Source organism: Ahaetulla prasina, chromosome 4 (assembly GCF_028640845.1).
Source record: "Ahaetulla prasina isolate Xishuangbanna chromosome 4, ASM2864084v1, whole genome shotgun sequence".
In the NCBI taxonomy this organism is placed as follows: Eukaryota; Metazoa; Chordata; class Lepidosauria; order Squamata; family Colubridae; genus Ahaetulla; species Ahaetulla prasina.
The window spans coordinates 65502860-65522535 of record NC_080542.1 but is presented as its reverse complement, the minus strand read 5'-3'; the positions used below and the strand labels follow the sequence as shown (position 1 = coordinate 65522535).

Below are 19676 nucleotides of genomic sequence, written 5' to 3'. Positions count from 1 at the left end.
TATAACAGGGGTTGGCAATCTGTGGCTCTGGAGCACATGTGACTCTTTGGGCTCTCTGCTGCGGCTTCCTCTCATAACAATGGCATGGTCAGACCCTTAGTCCAGGCACAAAGTATGCGGCAACAATATTCCACCTGGTACATTTGCTGTTCCCACCATCAAAGGCTGCTGGGAAAGAATGGTGGGGGTGGATCTTGCAAGGTGGGGGCCATCCAGGGGTGAAATGTAAAATTTGTTACTACCAGTTCTGTGGGCGTGGCTTGGTGCGGGGTGGTAATGTAACTGGGTGGGCATGGCCAACTCTTTTTTTTAACTTTTTTTAAAAAAATTTCTACAACCTCTTTGGCTGAAGAGGTTATAGAAAAAATGTTTTTAAAAGCCTCTGATGATCAGGCAACTCAGCTGGGATTGCCAGAAGGGCCTTTTAAAAGCATTTTTTCTACAACTTCAGCCAAAGAGGTTGTAGAAAAAATGCTTTTAAAGGGTTCTGACGATCCCAGCTGAGTTGCCTGATCGCCAACACCTTTTAAAAGCATTTTTTACAACCTCTTTGGCTGAAGAGGTTGTAAAAAATGCTTTAAAAGGCTTCTGATGATCCCAGCTGAGCCGCACGATCATCAGAGGCTTTTTTTTAACTTTTAAAAGCATTTTTTTAGCTGAAGAAAAATGCTTTCAAAAGTAAAAAAAACCCAACCCTCTGATGATCGTGCGGCTCAGCTGGGCGGGGTGGGGGGCAGGGATTTTTGCTACCAGTTCTCTGAACCACCCGCCATCATCGCTACCGGATTGGGCAATCTGATCCGAACTGGGAGCATTTCACCCCTGGGGTTATCCCCCAAGCCTGGCCTTCCACCCCCCTTGTCAGCGGGGCCAAGAGAAAGAAGGGGATAGCTTTCCCTGCCTGTACCGCTTTCTGTTTCCTTTCCCAATCCCAGCTCTTTCAGAAAGACCTATATTTCTGTTTTCTTTCTGTTAAGTTCGGGAAGTAACGAGGCTGGAGACCAGGGTAGTGACAACAGCTCTTTAATATAGGGTGAACCCAGCAACAGGCTGGGGGAAAAACCTCTCCTTTTATACAGTTCTGCTGGAGGCTTCGTCCAATCAGCAACGTGCTGATTTCCCGCTCAAATATTTAAAGGTACAAACATAAATACATAACACTCCTCCCCTCCCAGAAAACACTTTGCCTCTATTTACATATTTATTTACATGTTACTTTTCGACGTAGTCACGCAAATAACCTGGGCGTCTCCTAGTTCTTTCTGACCTGCGCGGTTCAGTTCTGGGTGGTGTTTTGAGCTGGTCGGAGGGGCTGTTTTCTCCTCCCAGCTCTCTATCTGAGCCAACAGGCTCTGGATTATTGGCTGACTCTTTTTCTTGGCCATCCGCCTTGGATTACTTCTGAAACTTTCCCAGCTGTTTCCCTCGGGAACCTGATGGCGTCGCTGGAACTCTGGGACCTCAGCTAAGTCTTGCGCCTCCCCCGGGTCATTGTCAGCTGTGAATTCTGATTGGTATTGGTCATGATTTGTTTCATTTGGTTCGGTTTGATCAGTTATTCGTTTCCTTAACTGATCTATGTGGCGCCTCCACACTCGGTTGTCTGGTAGCTCTACCACGTACGATTTTGGCCCGGTTATCTTTATTATTTGGCCTGCGAACCAACTAGGGCCGTCCCCATAGTTTCGGGCCCACACCGTCGCCTATGCTCATTTCCCTTGTCTTTTCTAATTCCCCCTTGTAACCCTCTGGTGTGTAATGGGGATTCAAACGGTCAAGTGGGCACCGGAGTTTCCGTCCCATTAGTAATTCGGCTGGGCTTTTCCCTGTGGCCATGCTTGGGGTTCTGTGTTGGACGGCTAGGAAAAAGTCTATCTTTGTTTGCCAGTCTCCTGGCTTGAGCCTGACAATGCCTCTTTAGCGCCCGGACGGAACGCTCTGCAAGGCCATTCGACGCAGGGTGGAAAGGCGCAGAGAGGGCATGTCGGATGCCTCCTCTGCCAGGTATTCTTCAAACTGGGCTGCCGTGAATTGAGGCCCATTGTCGGACACCAGAGTGTCCGCAACCCGTGAGTTGCGAATAGGTGGCGAGGGTTGCGATTACTGCTTCGGCCGTAGTGGATTTCATGAGTATGATCTCCAACCATTTAGAGAATGCATCAACCACCACTAGGAACGTTTGGCGTGGAAAGGGCCAGCAAAATCAATGTGGATTCTTGACCAGGGCCCTTGGGGTTTTTCCCATTCCTGACTGGGGCCGTTGGGGTAGAGGTCTGGACTCTTGGCAAGCCTGGCATTTCCTACCCTCTCAGCAATCTCTGCGTCCATGAGTGGCCACCACACATAGCTTCTAGCCAACCCTTCATCCTTACGATCCCTGGGTGACCCTCGTGGAGGAGGTCCAATACCTTTCCCTTAACTTATCAGGAATTATTACACGATCACCCCATAACAGGCACCCCTTGAGCCGAGAGCTCATCTCGCTTTTAACAAATTCTTTGAAACGTTAGCCCGGCGCGGCCACCCTCTCTGTACCCAACCGAGTACAGTCCTTAACACAATGTCCCGGTATGATGCCCGAGCCACTTCCTTAGATGTGACTGGGCCAGAGTCCAAAGAGTCAATAAGTAGGATGGGCGTCCCCGGAGTGGGGTCTTCGGTCGCCCCTGGTAGTGGGCATCGGCTTAACGCGTCTGCATGCCCCACTTCTTTTCCTGGTCGATGCTGCAGCTTGTACGAGTAAGCGGCTAAGAATATAGTCCATCGGGTCAAGCGTGGCGAAAGTGCCACAGGCGTTGGGCGGTCGCCAGCCAGTATCCCCAGTAGCGGTCTGTGGTCAGTCACGATTTCAAAATTCCGCCCAAAGACATACTCGTGGAATTTTTTAACCCCTGACACAATGGCTAGTGCTTCTTTGTCTAATTGGCTGTAGTTTCTCTCTGGGGAGGACATCGTTCTAGAATAAAAAGCTATAGGGCTTCTGTGCCGTTTGAAGTCTATGGCTGAGCACAGCCCCACCCATAAGGGAGGCATCGCAAACCAACACTAGGGGTAGTGAGTTGTGATATTGTATGAGCAGGCTATCACTTGAGAGCAGGTTCTTTACTGCTTCAAAGCCCTATTTTCTGACTTTCCCAAGACCAAACAGTATTTTTCCTAAGAGCCTATGCAGCGGTTCCATAGAACGGTTGCTTTGTTCTTTAAAAGACCGCATAGAAATTCACCAACCCCAGGAATGCCTGCAGCTCTGCTTTGTTTTTGGGCGCTGGAGCCTTCCTAATTGCCTTAACCTTGCTCTCAGTAGGGTGAATTCTTCTTGTCTATCCGTAGCCCAAGAAATCGACGGATTCGACCCCTATCTGGCATTTGTTTGCCTTGACTTTTAATCCGCTGTCCGGAAAATCCCCAAAACCTTTCTTAACGTTCCCCAATTCCTCCATGTTTTCCCTGAAATTAGGACATCATCAAAGTAGGGAACTACCCTGGGAGCCCTGCAGTAGTCGTTCCATTAGGTTTTGGAACAACCCTGGTGCCACACTGACCCCAAATTGCAATCGGTGCACTTGAATGCCCCCTGTGCGTTACAATCGTTTGGGCTTGGCTGTGCGGGCGCTACTGGCAGTTGTTGGTAGGCTTGGGCCAAGTCTAACTTTGCAAAGACTTGCCCTTGCCCCAAAGAGTGCAATAAGTGTTGCACCACGGAACCGGTAAGCGCTTTTCTGTAAGGCTTTGTTAAGCGTCGCCTTGTAGTCAGCGCAAATTCTAATTGACCCGTCCGACTTTATTGGGGTGACGATTGGGCCTCCCACTTTGCGTGATCGACTGGCACCAAAATCCCTGATTTATGAGCTTGTCCAGCTCCTTATCGATTTTTGGTTTTAGGGCAAAGGACCTCCTCGCCTTAAGCCTAATGGGGGCTACCTGGGGTCTAAGTTGAAGGAAATAGGGGTCCCTTGTACTTGCCCAGGCAGTCCTTGAAGACATCTTCAAACTCGTTAAAGAGAATGTCTTTCAGGTTGCAGTCACTTCTGTAGATGCCAGTCACTCCCATGCCCAGGGCACGAAACCAGTCTAGTCCCAACAGACTGGGCAGAGTTCCTTCGACGATCGTGATGGGCAGGGTCTTCTTGTGTGGACCGTACTGACTCGGACGGAGGTGGTCCCTCGAACAGGGATGCGATTCCCTGGTAGTCGTGGACTCGTAGCCGTTGTGCTTGCAGGTGGCGCTCGACTGACGGCAGACTTCGCCAAAGTGTCCCAGGACATGATGGTGATCGCTGATCCCGTGTCTACTTAAGCCGGCACCGACTCTCTATTTTTGGCTTGGTGAAGATCTTCTTCTCCACTGACGAGGCGCCGCCTATGACCACAGTTGTTTGTTGGAATCCGCGCCTTTTTGTTTGAGCCAATCGCGGGTCGCCTTGCCGATTCCGCGCCTGATTGGCCGATTTGAATTTTCGGCGGGAAGGTTGGGCCGCTCGACAAACTTGAGCTAGGTGCCCTTTCTTCCCACACCGCCGACATGTCGCGTCTTTAAACTTGCAGCGTTGGCGCTGGTGTTGACCCCGCAGCTTCCGTGATTCGTCTCGGTCCCCTTTGTCGCTTTCTCGGTGCGGCAGACCCTTCCTCATCTTCACCGTCCGGATTCGGTCTGAACCTCCTCCTGGTGCACCGGAGTTGCCTCGCGCCGCCTTTGTGGGACTGGCTTCTGCAGTGTCTCTGCCGCTTGAGAGGACATTTCATGTGCTCTGGCTTCGCCCAGAGCGTTGGCTAGCGTTAGTGTTTGCTAGTAGCAGCCGCCGCCGCAAACGGATGTCTTTGACCTCGGATGAGTTGCTCGAGGAGCACCTCGCCCAGGTCACGGTATCCGCAGTCCTTGACGCTCTTCAGGGCGGCCATGTAGTCACCGATGGACTCGCCTCCATCTGCCTTCGCTCTCCAATTCAAACCGCCGCACGTATTTGGACGGCGTTGGTGCGAAGTGGTTTTTTAATAAAGTCTGTAAAGTTGGCCACGACACCGACTGCAACGGCGTTGGCTCTGCCAGGGCTTCCGCGATGTCGATGACCTCCGGGCCGGAGTGGCTTAAGAAATAAGCCCTTTTCCGGTTGTCTGGGACTCCGTGCAGTTCGTTGGCTTTAGGAAGCTAAACGGGTCATATAACTCCCCCATTTCTCCTTAGCCGGGTCGAACGGTGCGGGCGGAGTGTAACTGGCCATCTCCGCTTTTCTGCCCTGGATTTGCTGGGTTCGGGTCTATCGTGCTTCAGCTCGGTTCTGGTTCTCCTCAGCCTCGAGATCCCATCCTCGTCACCAATGTTAAGTTCGGGAAGTAACGAGGCTGGAGACCAGGGTAGTGACAACAGCTCTTTAATATAGGGTGAACCCAGCAACAGGCTGGGGGAAAAACCTCTCCTTTTATACAGTTCTGCTGGAGGCTTCGTCCAATCAGCAACGTGCTGATTTCCCGCTCAAATATTTAAAGGTACAAACATAAATACATAACACTTTCATTTTCCCAGGGAAGGGGAAACACTCTCTCTCTCTCTCTCTCTCTCTCTCTCTCTCTCTCTCTCTCTCTCTCTGTATCTCACTCTCTCTCGCTCCCTGCCTCTGTCTCTTTCACTCCCTGAAAGCCCTGCAGCCCTGCGTGCTCTCTTTGGGGCTTTTCACCAGCTGTTTTTTTTCTTCCTTTTGTAAAGCTGAGCTGGCAGAGCAATGAGCACAACTTGCAGCGAAGGCGTCCCTCCTCCTCCCCCATCTCCTCTCACACACCCCTGATCGGCTGTGGTGGGGCCAGGAAAGTGCACATGAGAGGAGTGGGAGTGGGAGGGAAGCCTCCTCAGCAGGTTGCGCTCATTACTCTGCCTGCCTGGTTTTCCAAATCGAAGAAAAAAAAAACAGCTGGCGAAAAGCCCGAAAGAGAGCACACAGGGCTGCAGGATTTTACAAGAGTGAGAAGAGACAGAGGTAGGGAGCAAGAGAGAGCCACACACACACACACACACACACACACACACACACACACAGGGAAGAGAAAGAAAGAGAGAGAAAGACAGAGAGAAATGAGAGAGGGATAAGAGAGAGGTAGAAAGGGTGATAGGCAGATAGAGAAAAAGAAAGAAAGATGAGAGAGAGAAAGGTATAGAGAAAGGGGGCGATAGACAGAGAGGGAGTTACCTATTTTCCATAGAAAACATGGAGCCACAAAACCTGGGTAGGCGTGGCTAGGACGGGTCATGTGACTGGTTGGGATTGAGTTACATTGAGTTGGCCACGCCCACCCAGGTTTTGTGGCTCCCAGTGTTTTGTTTTCTGTGGGAAATGGGCCCAAATGGCTCTTTGAATGTTTAAGATTGCTGACCCTAGTCTATAAAAAGCATTCTGATATAATTTCCAGATTTCTCAGGTATCTCATTGCTGTATGTAGAGCAGTGGCGATGGCCTCTTCTGTCAACCAAATTTGGTGGAAGACTGGACCTGAGGGGTTATAGGACCAGTCTCTCAAAGCACTTCATCACTATAGACATTAGTGCAATGAGTCTATAGTAATTCAGGATGTTTATGGCTGCTCTATTAATAGAGTAAGTTTTGAATTTATCATCATGAATTTACAACTAGTTAAAAGATCCATAGTATCCCGTTCTTTTTGAATATTGGACTAATTTCCATTTGCTTTTAAATCAGAGTTGTATTGCATTTCCCTCCCATTTTTCTAGTTCTCTTCAGTATTTCTCATTACAGAAATAAAAAAAGAGTTTTCCTAATATTACCTGGATATTATATGACAAGAAAATTGTTATAGAAGATCATTTAATATCCAATGGTTTTTCAATAGTTCCTGCATGAAAGTATTTGACAACAAAAATGTAGCAGCAGTCAATATTTGGTAGTCTCTAATAGTTGCAAAAACTTCATTTGTTTATATAACATATCATGAAATTTCTCCTAGCACAAAGCCACACTGCTGAATACCCTGTCAAGGGTTCCATATTATTAAATGGCTGGAAGGAATATTTCTAATAGACAATACATTTTCCCATTTTTAATTATCATATTCAATTTGCAGTTGCATCTACATATATAGTTACATCTCCTGAACCCAATGCTACATATCTTCCAAACAATATTTTTAAAAGCCCATTTCTTTAATTACATTAGTTGAATATCTAATAGGTATTGGATTTGAGATGCTCTTGAGATGCTGTATACAAGAATGGTTTGCTTCTTCGCAAAAATGCAGGGCTGCTGAGAATGTGAATTAATGCATTTTCCTTAAAAGCATTGCTATTTTTTGGGGGGGGTCATTTTCTTTGGAACTCTTCTTATAGGTGATGCCAAACTCTGGGAGAACAATGTAATGCCCTGACAATAGGTTCTTTTGGTCTTGTTGAAAACCACACAAAAGATAGGATGTCATTGCATTTTAAATCCTTGCCCCACAGTGCAATGCTCAGCCTCTATAGTTCAGTTTGCCTCATCTGGATGCTTGCCTGATTGTAATTTAGGAACTAAATTTTTATTTTATTTTATTTTTATTTTAGTTTGTATTTATCACATTTTTATATTATCCATCACACTTGCTTGAACTGAAAAAGAAGTAACACTGAATTTGCAGATTTTCTTTGTTTTTTATCCCCTGTTCATTATTATTTGATCTAAACAACATTATGCAATGTCATTAGAAATTGTGGCTCCATTTTGAAAATTATTTTGCATGGATAATTAAAATAGACCTTTCTGAGATTTATGTAAACAACTGTATTATAAGAAAGCTGCTTTATGTATATATTGTTACATTATTTTTTACTAGGAGGTAAACCTGTGGAGCTGTAAACAACTTTATAGCAAAAACATTGACAGGTTTTAAAAAGTATGACAAAAGGCTCAGCTAAACCAGTAAGTGCTGCTCGAATGTTTGAATTAACTGTATTTTAAGATGCATCTCTCACTTTTCTAAGGAAAGTGTATGTGGCTAAATAAAGCAAAAACAAAGATGGTAGGGTGCCTTGATGTGAACTGAAAATCATAAAGGCATTCTGAATAAAGCAAATTTATTTGACTGTAATAGTACAAAGGATGTAGACAGTTGGAGATTATTTATATCTACAGAAAAAATTAGTAGCATCTTTGGCAAATATCAGCATTGATCTACCAAGTTGTAACCTTTTCAGTCTTGATAATGCTCATCTTAAATATAAAATAGAAAGTTCTTCGGCAAAATTAAAATCTTAATTAGAGCGTCCTTCTTGATTAGTTTTTCTCTGCTGTTTAGTTCTTAGTGAACCACTTTCCTATTTTCCTCAAAGAAAAAGTGTCTTCAGCAGTGGATTGCTTTTGGGATTGCAGCTACATTATATGAAAGAAAATCAACAGAACTACTAATTGCCATTGATTTCAGTGGAAAATATGCATCAGCTTAAAAACAATCTCAGTTACTTTCTAATAGTTAGTAAATTTCAGGTACTCCTTCACTTTCAACCAAAACTGGGACAGGAATTTTGATTGCTAAGGGAAGCAATCTTAAAGTGGGATGTTATGTAACCAGCAATATTGACATTCCCAGTTGCTGTTGTTAAGCAAGAACTATAGGTCATTAAATTGAGAGAACTGCTGGTAAGGAGTGTGAGGGTGCCTTGGGGTTAAGGAAGGCCTGTGGCAGGCCAGGCATGAGTTGGAAAGATGCTCCACTATGTCACAAATCCACAGCTCCCTCTGGAAATGGCAACTGACCCAGTCTGGCCCTGCAGCGCACTGCAAAGCTGACACACCCTGGGAAGCCTCAGCTACTCACCCAGTAGAGCTGAACTTCTAAGTTCAGGGGTACTGAAATCTGCCCCATATTTCTTTATTGATCCATACCCTTTTGGCTGCCCTGCGTTACGGTACTTGTCAAAGTTGGTGCTGGAGCTTTAACAAAAAACTATCTATTGACCTCACCCCATTCCTAAGATGTCTGTAAGGGGCGTGCATAAGAGCAACAGCGTTCCTACCATTCCTGTCCTAATGTTCCCTTTGATTGTAACCAATTTGTATAGTTATTTCATGCTTATACTTATATATACTATTGTGACAAATAAATAAAATAAAAATAGGAAAAAAAATATTTCAGTCACTGCACCATGACTGTGATTGAGACAGTCCTACACTACTGTCTCACACTGTCTTGATCCTCCAAGCCCTACACTACTGTCTCACACTGTCTTGATCCTCCAAGCCACAACAACAATCTCCTATTCCTTGTCCAGGCCATGAAGCCCTTATGTTCGCAGGCTTGTGTCTAAGTGTCACTATTTGGAAAATGAGGCTTCTGAAGCACAGTGAGAATACAGTTCTGCCATTCTTCAAATTACACATTGGATTCTTGCAATCCTTCAGAAATCTTCCTGGCTTCTTTAGTTTAAATAGGAGTATTTAATAAATGAAATAGGAAATTAATCCTTGAAATGAGCTTTTTTTGTTTTGTTTTTTGTATTTACTTTTCCGTTTTATCCCCACCATTTGATGCACGCTACTATCAGCAAAATGTGTACAAGCTCTCTAATATTGAAGGACATCAATAATTGTGACCACATATTTCTTTAAAATTGAATTTTAATTAAGGATCAATTGTCTTTAATCAATTCATCTTTTCTCATGTGAGGCTCCTGATTACTTCACAGGTCATCTACCTTGTTCTCAATAACACATTCAGTTTTACTAGCTTTACCTTTTTTGACCTAGCAACTCAGTACTAGTATCAACAAAATCAGCACAATAAACAACTTGCCTTCAGCAGATTATTTCAATTGGAGGGACTCTTTTGGCAGTCAAAAATTCAGTCGTGACCCATAGATTAAAACACAGGAATAGTATGTACTCACCTCACGCTTCTGTTTTACAAAGAAAACAGAACAGTGTCTTCTCATAGTAACTTCCACCAACTAAAGTGAAAGAATAGATGAAGAACACAACCTCCTGTAGAGATTTTAGTGAGTTGGTGCTGCCATCTATTGGTGAGTTATAACATTGGAGGTATAACTTTTCATTCAATAAAAATAATCTTGATTAATCAACAATTACAGGTAGTCCTTGACTCGTGACTGATAGTTTTACAGTCATTTGGAATTAGAATTGCTTTGAAATGAGTGCTTTATTAACAGTAAATCACTTTCAGCTCTTTCGAAATGATTTTTTCCCCTTAAGGATAAATTAGTCTGCATAAAATGAATCACAAAAAACCTTTGAGAATAAAATTTAGTCATACTTAACTAAAATATATTCAAAAATGAACTCTTTTTACTGCTAATTAAATTGATGAGATGTTCTTATTGCTAGGCAGATAAGGTATGTAGGAAGCACATCACAATAGTAATGGGGGATTTGAACTACCCTGACCTCAACAGAGAGACTCTGCACCAAGTGGAAGATCCAACAGGCTTCTAACAAAGCTAGCAGAAAACTTTGTTTCCCAAAAAATAGATAAACGAACAAGGGGATCAGCCATAGTGGAATTAATTCTCACTAACACAGATGAAATGATAAAAGTTATTGAAGCTACAGGAACCTTGGGGAGCGAGTGATCATGCAATATTGGAGTTCAATATTATGCAAGCACAAGCAATAGAACAAAGTCAAATCAGAGTCTTGGACTTTAAGAGAGCTAATTTCAATAAACTTAGAGCTTGGGAAGAATTCCATGGATGAGAATCCTCAATGGGAAAACAACTCAAGAAGCTTGGGAAATTTTGAAAAATGAGATTATAAAAGCCCAGCCTAGAACAATACAATAGAAGCCCAGCCTAGAACAATAGAAGAAGAAAAATAACAGCTCTCAAAAGAAACCAGCATAGCTGCATAAAGAACTCTCTGACAAATTGAAAGACAAAAAGGACAAGTATGAAAAGAGGAAAGAGGGGAACATAACTAAGGCAGAATATCAGCAAATAGCTTGAGCCTGCAAAGATGAAGTGAAGAAAGCTAAGACTCACAATGGACAAAGGCTTGCAACAAAAGTAAAAAATAACAAAAAAAACAGCTTCTTTCAACAAGTTAAAAACAAGAAAAAAGTCAAGGAAACAATTGGCCCATTGCTGGGAGAAAGTGGCAAGAAAGGGACAAACAACAGGAAGAAAGCAGAATTACTTAACTTGTTTTTTTGCATCTGTCCTTACCACAGCGGGGAAAAAACAGTCCAACCTATCAAAATTAGCACCACAAAAAACAGATTAGGAACACATTAAAATAGGTAAGAAAATGGTAAGTGAGCACCTGTTTACCTTAGACAAGTTCAAATCATCAGGACCAGATGGGTTACCCCCCCCCAAGGTTCTGAAGGAACTGGCAAACGAGATCTCAGAACCACTGAACTATATCTTTCAATTATCCTGGAGCACCGGGGAACCGCCAGAGGACTGGAAAAGAGCTGGTCTAGCTTCCATCTTCAAAAAAGGAAATAAAATAGATTCAGGAAACCACAGATCTATCATCCTGGCCCCAATACCAGGGAAGATTCTGGAAAAGATAATCAAGCAATGAATCAGCCAAGAAGCAAACAAAATAATAATTATGCCAGACTAATTTTATTGCATTCTTTTTCAAAGTGACAAAATTAGTGGACCAGAGAAATGCTGTTAATATAATTTACTTGGACTTCAGTAAGGCATTTGATAAAGTAGACCATAACCTACTACTAGATAAAGTAGAAAAATGTGGGTTAGACAACATCTCCATGAGATGGATTAATAACTGTCTGACCAACCACACTCAACGTGTAGTCCTCAATGGAATTACATCTACATGGAGAGAAGTATGCAATGGGGTATCCCAAGGCTCTGTTTTAGGCCCAGTACTCTTCAACATATGATCAATGATTTGGATGAGGGGATAGATGTGGAACTCATCAAATTTCAGGCGACACCAAGCTAGCAGGAATAGCTAACACTCCAGAAGATAGGCTTAAAATACAGAAAGATCTTGACAGAGTTGAACATTGGGTGCTATCTGACAAAATAAAATTCAATGGTGAAAAAAGTAAGGTTCTACATTTAGACAAGAAAAACAAAAAGCACAGGTACAGTATATGTAGTACCTCGCTCACTAGTAGTAACTGTGAGAGGGATCTTGGAATTCTAGTAAACAACCATTTAAATACGAATCAGCAGTGTGCGGGAGCTGCCAAAAAAGCCAACACAGTTCTAGGCTGCATAAACAGAGGGATAGAATCAAGATAAAAAAAAAGAGCTGCCCAAAGAATTAAGGATATAGAAGCACAGAATGATATAGCTATCCTTTGTAAGGTGGGTAACTTGAAATGGCTGAGCAAATACAAACATATTTTTAAAGTAGACAGCTATTTGAAGTTACAACTGCCAACACATCTTAGGGAGATATTTACATAAGCGAGATTCAAACAGCTTGACACAATGGTCAGATATGGGAGATTCCATTCTATACCCTACAATGAGCATCTCTGTATTTGATTGTTGCTTGTATAAGGGGGTGAAAGACAGGTACCTTGGTCTATATGCCAAATGAATGACCCATTGGGATCCCCATATCAAAGCAACTTATTTATATATGGCTAGAACCTGAAAATAACATTTAACACAGCACAGTACTTAAACAAAATGGTTCGGTTGAGATCTACATGTGTGGAACTGATTGGGGTAGCTTGTAAGGGTGACACTGGAATGTAATTACAGTATATGTAATTTTATTCTATTTTACATATTTATGTATTAAATTACATGTATCTTTGGGGTAGATTGTAAGGGTAACACCGGAATGTAATTATATGTAATTTTATTCTATTTTACATATTTATGTATTAAATTACATGTATCAATAAAGCAATCTATCTATTTATCTTTCTTTCCCTCTCTCCTTCTCTATTTCTCTTTCCCCTCCCCTCTCTCTGTCTTTCTCTTTCCCTCGCAACTCTCTCTGCCTCTCTCTGTTTCTTTCTCTTTTTCCCTCCCTCCTTCCCTTTAGCTCTCTCTCTCTCTCTGTCTCATCTATCCCTCCGTCCCTCCCTCTATTATCTATCTATCTATCTATCTATCTATCTATCTATCTATCTATCTATCTATCTATCTATCTATCTATCTATCTATCTATCTATCTATCTATCTGTGCTCTCCTGTCCAGCTTCAGGTGTCGTGTGAATCCAACCATTTGGGCTTTGGTGGGAGAGTGGAGGCTGGCAGGCAGGCAAAGTCAAGCATTAAGGCAACTCTAACCTGGATCCTGTTGGGGAGACACACCCCTTCCATCTCCTTCTCTCCCCCCATGTTGGGGGCCTAGGCAGCCTGAGCGCAGCTCCCTTCTTGGAGGCAACCAGCAAGCAAACAAATGTGGCATTCTGGCTGGGAGGCGGCAGCATGGAGCCCCACCTTTGGCCCATGAGAGTGAAGCAGGCAGGGCCCATACCTTCCATAGTGCCACTGTGGTGTAGAATCGGCTAGGAGGGATGTGCAAGCTGAATGTTTGGAGCTGTGCTCAGCGGAGTTTGAAAGTGGGCTTGGCAGGGCCACTTAACAGGTAGACCTTCGCCTGTTCAGTTCACTTCAGTGCGGGGTGGGAACGCAGAAGAAGTCCGTGCCCCTCAGCATTCAGCCCTCAAAGACTCCTTTAGGGTGACTTTCTCTGCTTTTGAAACATTATGTTTAGCAACAATAAAAATGAAAAACTTTTGTAATATCATTTCTCTTTATTTTATTTATTTATTTTATTTATTTTGTCACACAGTATATAAAAGCATAAGCATGAAATAACTATACAATATATAAGCATATATATAAGTATGAGTATGTAATAACTATATTAATTAGATATAACGAAAGGAAACAATAGGACAGGATTTCCCTCCCTCCCTTTCTCTTTCTCTATTTCCCTCTCCCCCTCCTCTGTTTCTTTCTCTCTCTCTTTCCCTCCCTTTGTCTCTCTACTTCCCTCTGTTTCTCTCTTCCCCCCACCCTGCCATGTGGTGGGGAGGGAAGGAACCTCTGAATTGGTGGTGGGAAACTGACGTCCATAGGCCGATATGCTCAGGAGCAGTGTGATGAAGCTTAGCTGGCTGGCAGGGAGGCAAGGCATCCCAACACAGGCAGCTCTGCAGGAAAAGAAACTGCTCTTTTTTTGCTGAGCTGAGCTGATGCAGGGTTGCATTGTGGCTCTGTGTTGTAATGGGCTTCAGGAGGAGGGGACCCTATCTCACCCATTGTTTTATTTTATTTTATTTATTTATTTTGTCACACAGTATATATAAGCATAAGCATGAAATATCTATACAATAATAAGCATATATATAAGCATAAGTATGTATTAACTATATTAATTGGATATAATGAAAGGAAAAATAGGACAGGAATGGTAGGCACGCGTGTGCTCTTATGCACGCCCCTTATAGACCTCTTAGGAATGGGGTGAGGTCAATAGTAGACAGTTTTTGAAGTGTGTGAGTGAAAAAGTTCACTCAATTCCAACTTCGTGAGATCTTTTTCTTTTGTGAGAAGTTGGAATTGATTGAATGAAATGCAGTGGAGAAATGTGACTGGAGCTGGGCTGGGGTAACTGTGCATGTACCCACAGAGAGGGCTCTGCGTGCCACAGGTTCACCATCATGTCTATATACTATTATATTATTCCTCCTATATTCCTATTCAAATAAATATAGTTCCTTCATATGGTTTGTAGACTAGAAATAAGCTTCTTTTTCATCACTAAAGCTTTCACTGAAAAGGGCAGGTAGTAGCTGGAAACTGATCAAATATTCAACTAATCTGCTACTCAAATATGAAACAGTAGACTTCAAACTGGCTATCAGAGCAGCTTGGTTATATAAAGCTTCCTCTGTAAAGCAAAAATTTGGCATCATATATTTGAAACTCTTCAAATTCAACATTTCTTCTAGAGCCTTATATTTCTGCCACATCTGTTGCGGTTTCCCTTTGAAATGAACTGTACATGCACTGAATTTGAACAGGGGAGATGATACAAGCATATGGTGGTGGGACTAGATATATAGTATAACCTTGGAAAATAATTCTAGGCCTGCTGTTACTTAAAAGAATTGAGCTGAACAGAAATGATAGACATACTTTTCTTTCTGCTTAAGCACCACACTTAATTTTTAGTGTTGCAGGGGCTATATGCAAAGTACTAGTAGGTGGGCATGAATAAGAACCAAACTTGCTTTTATTTATTTTTGAAAAGCAATTAAAAGTAGTTAATAAGATTATTCTGTAGGTTTTTTTTTACTTATTGTTTTCCTTTGAGGCTATGTCTATTTTCCCTAGGGTTGTAGGGAAAGAGCCCAGGAACCACAACTCTGAATGTTTTATATTTTTTGTCCAGCACTATATACTTTAAAGATGATTGAAATAACAATGCTGGTTATCAGGTTAAGGAAAAACAGTATAAAGACCAATCACAATATCAAAACTAAATATTTAGAAGAAATACCTATCTTGCATTGCCAAAAACTTCTACAAGATTAAAATTAGTCATTTATAAAATTAAAAATGAGTCAAAAAGTACATTACTTCTAAAGTAATTATTTCTTGTAATTCAGGTCCAAAGAAGCATTGTTAGGCTTATCAAAAACCTCTGTTTTCCATTCCATAAAACTGGATTTTGGCAGGAAAACAGAAAACTGGATTAATTCATTGTTTTTTCTTTTATTTTTAAATAAAATACATATTTCTTTATTTGATAAAAAATAAAACAGGCACACAGATTCTGCTGACTCCAAAGCACATTTTTTTTCCTTTTCCAAACCTGCAAAAAGAGGGAGGGACTTGTGCTGGTGTTACCAGAGGTGGTATTCGACCGGTTTGCCCTGGTTCGGACGAACTAGTAGCAGAAATTTTACCTAGTTCGCTGAACCAGTAAATACCACCTCTGGCTGGCCCTTCCCACCCCCACCTGGTTGCTGCTTTCTGTTCGTCCTTCTGGCCACTCGCCCTGCCCACCCACAAGATATGTTGTCTTCGCCACATGGCCCAACTAATCGCCTCACCAGTTGCCTTGCCGATGCCTGCTCAGCTCAGCTCACCAAAGGTAAGCAATGCATGCCACCTGCTTGCCCTTTGCCTTAGATCAGAGTTCCGGGCCCCAGGGATGCACCATTCCTGAAGCCCCGGAGCCACCTCCCGCCTCAGCCGGATTGGGGAACACGCCATTACCCAACTCCAACCTTGTCTCAGAGGTCCACCTGCTTGCCGCCTGCCTTGGTCAGGTTGTGGAACATGCTATTTCCCAGCTCCGGCCTTGCCCCAGAGTTACCACCCGCTCACCACCCATTCTCCCTTCACCAGTTTATTTATTTATTTATTTATTTATTAATCATATTTATATACCGCCCTATCTCCCGAAGGACTCAGGGCGGTTTACAGACACTTAAAAAACACATAGACACATAAATACACTATAAAAACAATTAAAAAACTTATTCTATAAGCCCGTATTTTAAAATATAAAAAATAAAACCCAGTTAAAACCCATAAATTTAAAATCTAGCTCAGTCCTGCACAATTAAATAGGTATGTTTTGAGCCCGCGGCGGAAGGTCCGAAGGTCCGAAGCTGACGGCGGGGGTAGTTCGTTCCAGAGGGTGGGAGCCCCACAGAGAAGGCCCTTCCTGGGCGCCGCCAGACGACATTGCCTCGCTGACGGCACCCTGAGGAGACCCTCTATGAGAGCGCACGGGTCGGTGAGAGGCATTCGGTAGCAGTAGGCGGTCCCAGAATAACCCGCCCAATGCCATGGAGCGCTTTAAAGGTGGTCACCAAAACCTTGAAGCGCACCCGGAAGGCCACAGGTAGCCAGTGCAGTCTGCGCAGGATGGGTGTCATGCGGAGCCACGAGGGCTCCATCTATCACCCGCAGCCGCATTCTGACTAACTGCAGCCTCCGGATGCCCTTCAAGGGGAGCCCCATGTAGAGAGCATTGCAGTAATCCAGGCGAGACGTCCACGAGTGCGTGGTGACCGTGCATAGGGCATCCCGGTCCAGAAAGGCGCAACTGGCGACCAGGCGAACCTGGTAGAACGCTTCCTGGAGACGGTCAAATGATCTTCTAAAGACAGCCGCTCATCCAGGAGGACGCCTAAGTTGCGAACCCTCTCCATCGGGGCCACTGACTCGCCACCGATGGTCAGCCGGATTTAGCTGACTGTACCGGGATGCCGCATCCACAGCCACTCTGTCTTGGCGGGATTGAGCTTGAGCCTGTTTCTCCCCATCCAGACCCGACGGCCTCCAGACACCGGGACAGCACTTCGATAGCTTCGTGGGGTGGTCCGTGTAGGCACAGCTGGGTGTCATCCGCATACAGCTGGTACTTCACACCGAAACCACTGATGATCTCACCCAGCGGCTTCATGTAGATGTTGAACAGAAGGGCGAGAGGATCGACCCCGCGGCACCCCACAAGTGAGGCGCCTCGGGCCGACCTCTGCCCCTGTCATCGACTGCGATCGTCGGAGAGATAGGAGGAGAACCACCGATAAACGGTGCCTCCCACTCCCAATCCTCCAACCGCGCAGCAGGATACCATGGTCGATGGTATCAAAGCCGCTGAGAGGTCTAATAGGACCAGGGCAGAGGAACAACCCTCATCCCTGGCCCTCCAGAGATCATCCACCAACGCGACCAAAGCCGCTCGTGTGTAACCGGCCGGAAACCGGACTGGAACGGGTCTAGATAGACAGTTTCATCCAGGTGTAAGGGAAACTGATATGCCACCATACTCTCTACAACCTTCGCCGCGAAGCGAAGGTTGGAGACCGGACGATAATTACCTAAAACAGCCGGGTCCAGGGAAGGCTTCTTAAGGAGGGGCCTCACCACCGCCTCTTTCAAGGTGGCCGGGAAGACGCCCTCCACCAAAGAAGCAATCGTAATCGCCTGGAGCCTGCCTCGTGTCACCTCCCGAGTGGCCAGCACCAGCCAGGAGGGGCACGGGTCCAGTTGCATGCTTTGCCCCATTTCCCCTCCTTCAGAGGCACCAGCCTTAGCCCTGTTTCCTCCCCCATGAGCACTTCCTTCTTCAGGCTTATCTTCTTCCTGTGGCTGGTGGCAGAGGGGAAGGCAATTGCCGCTGGGCTCCCTGCCAGGCTGCATCTTGCCCCCCTTGTCATGAAGTACCTAGGCAGCTGCTTCCTTTTTTTTTCTTTTTTTGGTGCAAGAAGTCTCCCAGCCGCTGCTGAGCTGGGAGTGGTGGCTGGCTGGAAGTTTTTTGTGCCAAGAACTACCAGAGGTCTTGAACGCACCGAAAAAGCCACTGCAGTGTCATTGCTGCCCTGTTCTTTGCATTGGCTGCACACAAGTATTCCATTGCCTGCTGCACCGGAGCGGAGGGACTTGCCTGTGCCAGTCCCTCAGGCGCAACAGGCAATGGGATACATGTACATGGCTGGTGTGAAGAACAGGGCAGCAACAGCACTGCAGTGGCTTTTTCGGTGTGTTCAAAACCTCCAGTAGTTTTTGGCAGCCACCAGCCAGCTGCAGTTGCTGGGAAGTGGCTGGCAAAGGGGCGTTGGCCGGGAGGCTTCTCGTAGTCGCATCAAAAAAAAAGAGCTTGCCTTCCTCTCTGCCACCACCACCTGGGGAAGATAAGCCCAAAGAAAGAGATGGTTGTGGTGGAGGAAGTAGAGCATCTAGCAACAAGGGGAGCAAGATGCGGGTTGTCAGGGAGCCCAGCGGTGATGGCTAAGCCCTGGCTTGTCTTTTCCTTTCTGGCCCTCCTTCCTTCCACAGGAGGAAGGTAAACTCAAAGAAAGAGGCAGTTGTGGGGGAAGAAGCAGGGCTAGGGCCAGGGTCTCTGAAGGAGGGGAAATGGGGTGACGACGCATGTGGCTGGCAAAAGGAAAGCGGGTGGCATGCAGGAGGAGGCATTTGACAGATTAGACCAGGCCTGGGCAGAAAATAGGTAGAAAGAAAGGCTTCAATAGCTGTAAGTTCATTTTTTTTGCTACCGGGTTCTGTGGGAGTCACTTGGTGGGGGTCATGTGACTGGGTGGCTGTGGCTGTCAGTGATGTGATGTCAAGTTGGCCATGCCCACTCAGACACATGACCAAGGCACACTCACAGAACCAGTAGGAAAAAAAATTGAATACCACCACTAGGTGTTATGGTATTATATAATGGCCCACAAAGCTCTCAACTGTGCCAAACAATCACATGAATCAGAACAGCCCTGGGTCAAGTAACTTTTACTGTTAAAATATTACAAGGCAGGGAGTCTTTATTGCCGATTTATTCTGGATATGAATGGAAAAGGAGCTGCTAACAAGAATTTTCCATGAAATGCTATCTTCCATGAAATGCTATCTGAACCACCGCACAAATAATTTGCAATAATTTAAGTATTTTATTGAAGTGAAGGATGGGTTTTGACAAAATGTTCCTCCTGTCTTCCTAATATGTCAGTTTGTTCACAAAACTATAACAGTTTATCCTGAATGTCTTAGATTTAAAATAAATATCTAAGAAAATAAGCTTTTCCACAGCTGAACACGAGAAAGGAAAGAGAAGTCTAGATGTTTGGGGAAAAGTCTGAAATTTCAGAACAGCCTGTAGCAGTATAGCTAAACACTATTTTTCCAAAGTGCTGAGGGTGAAGGCCATTGCAAGGCAACTGTGAAATTCTGTGGATCTAGAATTCTACCAAATACAAAATTAGTTTGCTTGGTT

General features: G+C 44.4%; 1 protein-coding gene across 2 annotated transcripts in view; it reads right to left on the bottom strand.

The window, feature by feature from the left end:
• TPK1 (thiamin pyrophosphokinase 1) overlaps positions 1-9931 on the bottom strand; it is a 465917-nt gene extending 455986 nt beyond the window's left edge. The window contains exon 1 of one of the 2 annotated variants that reach the window (XM_058179856.1): positions 9863-9931. The gene's annotated coding sequence lies outside the window, so the exon portion shown is untranslated. The remainder of the gene's footprint in view (positions 1-9862) is intronic. The other variant, XM_058179862.1, reaches the window with a different exon arrangement.
• Positions 9932-19676: the final 9745 nt, after the last annotated feature.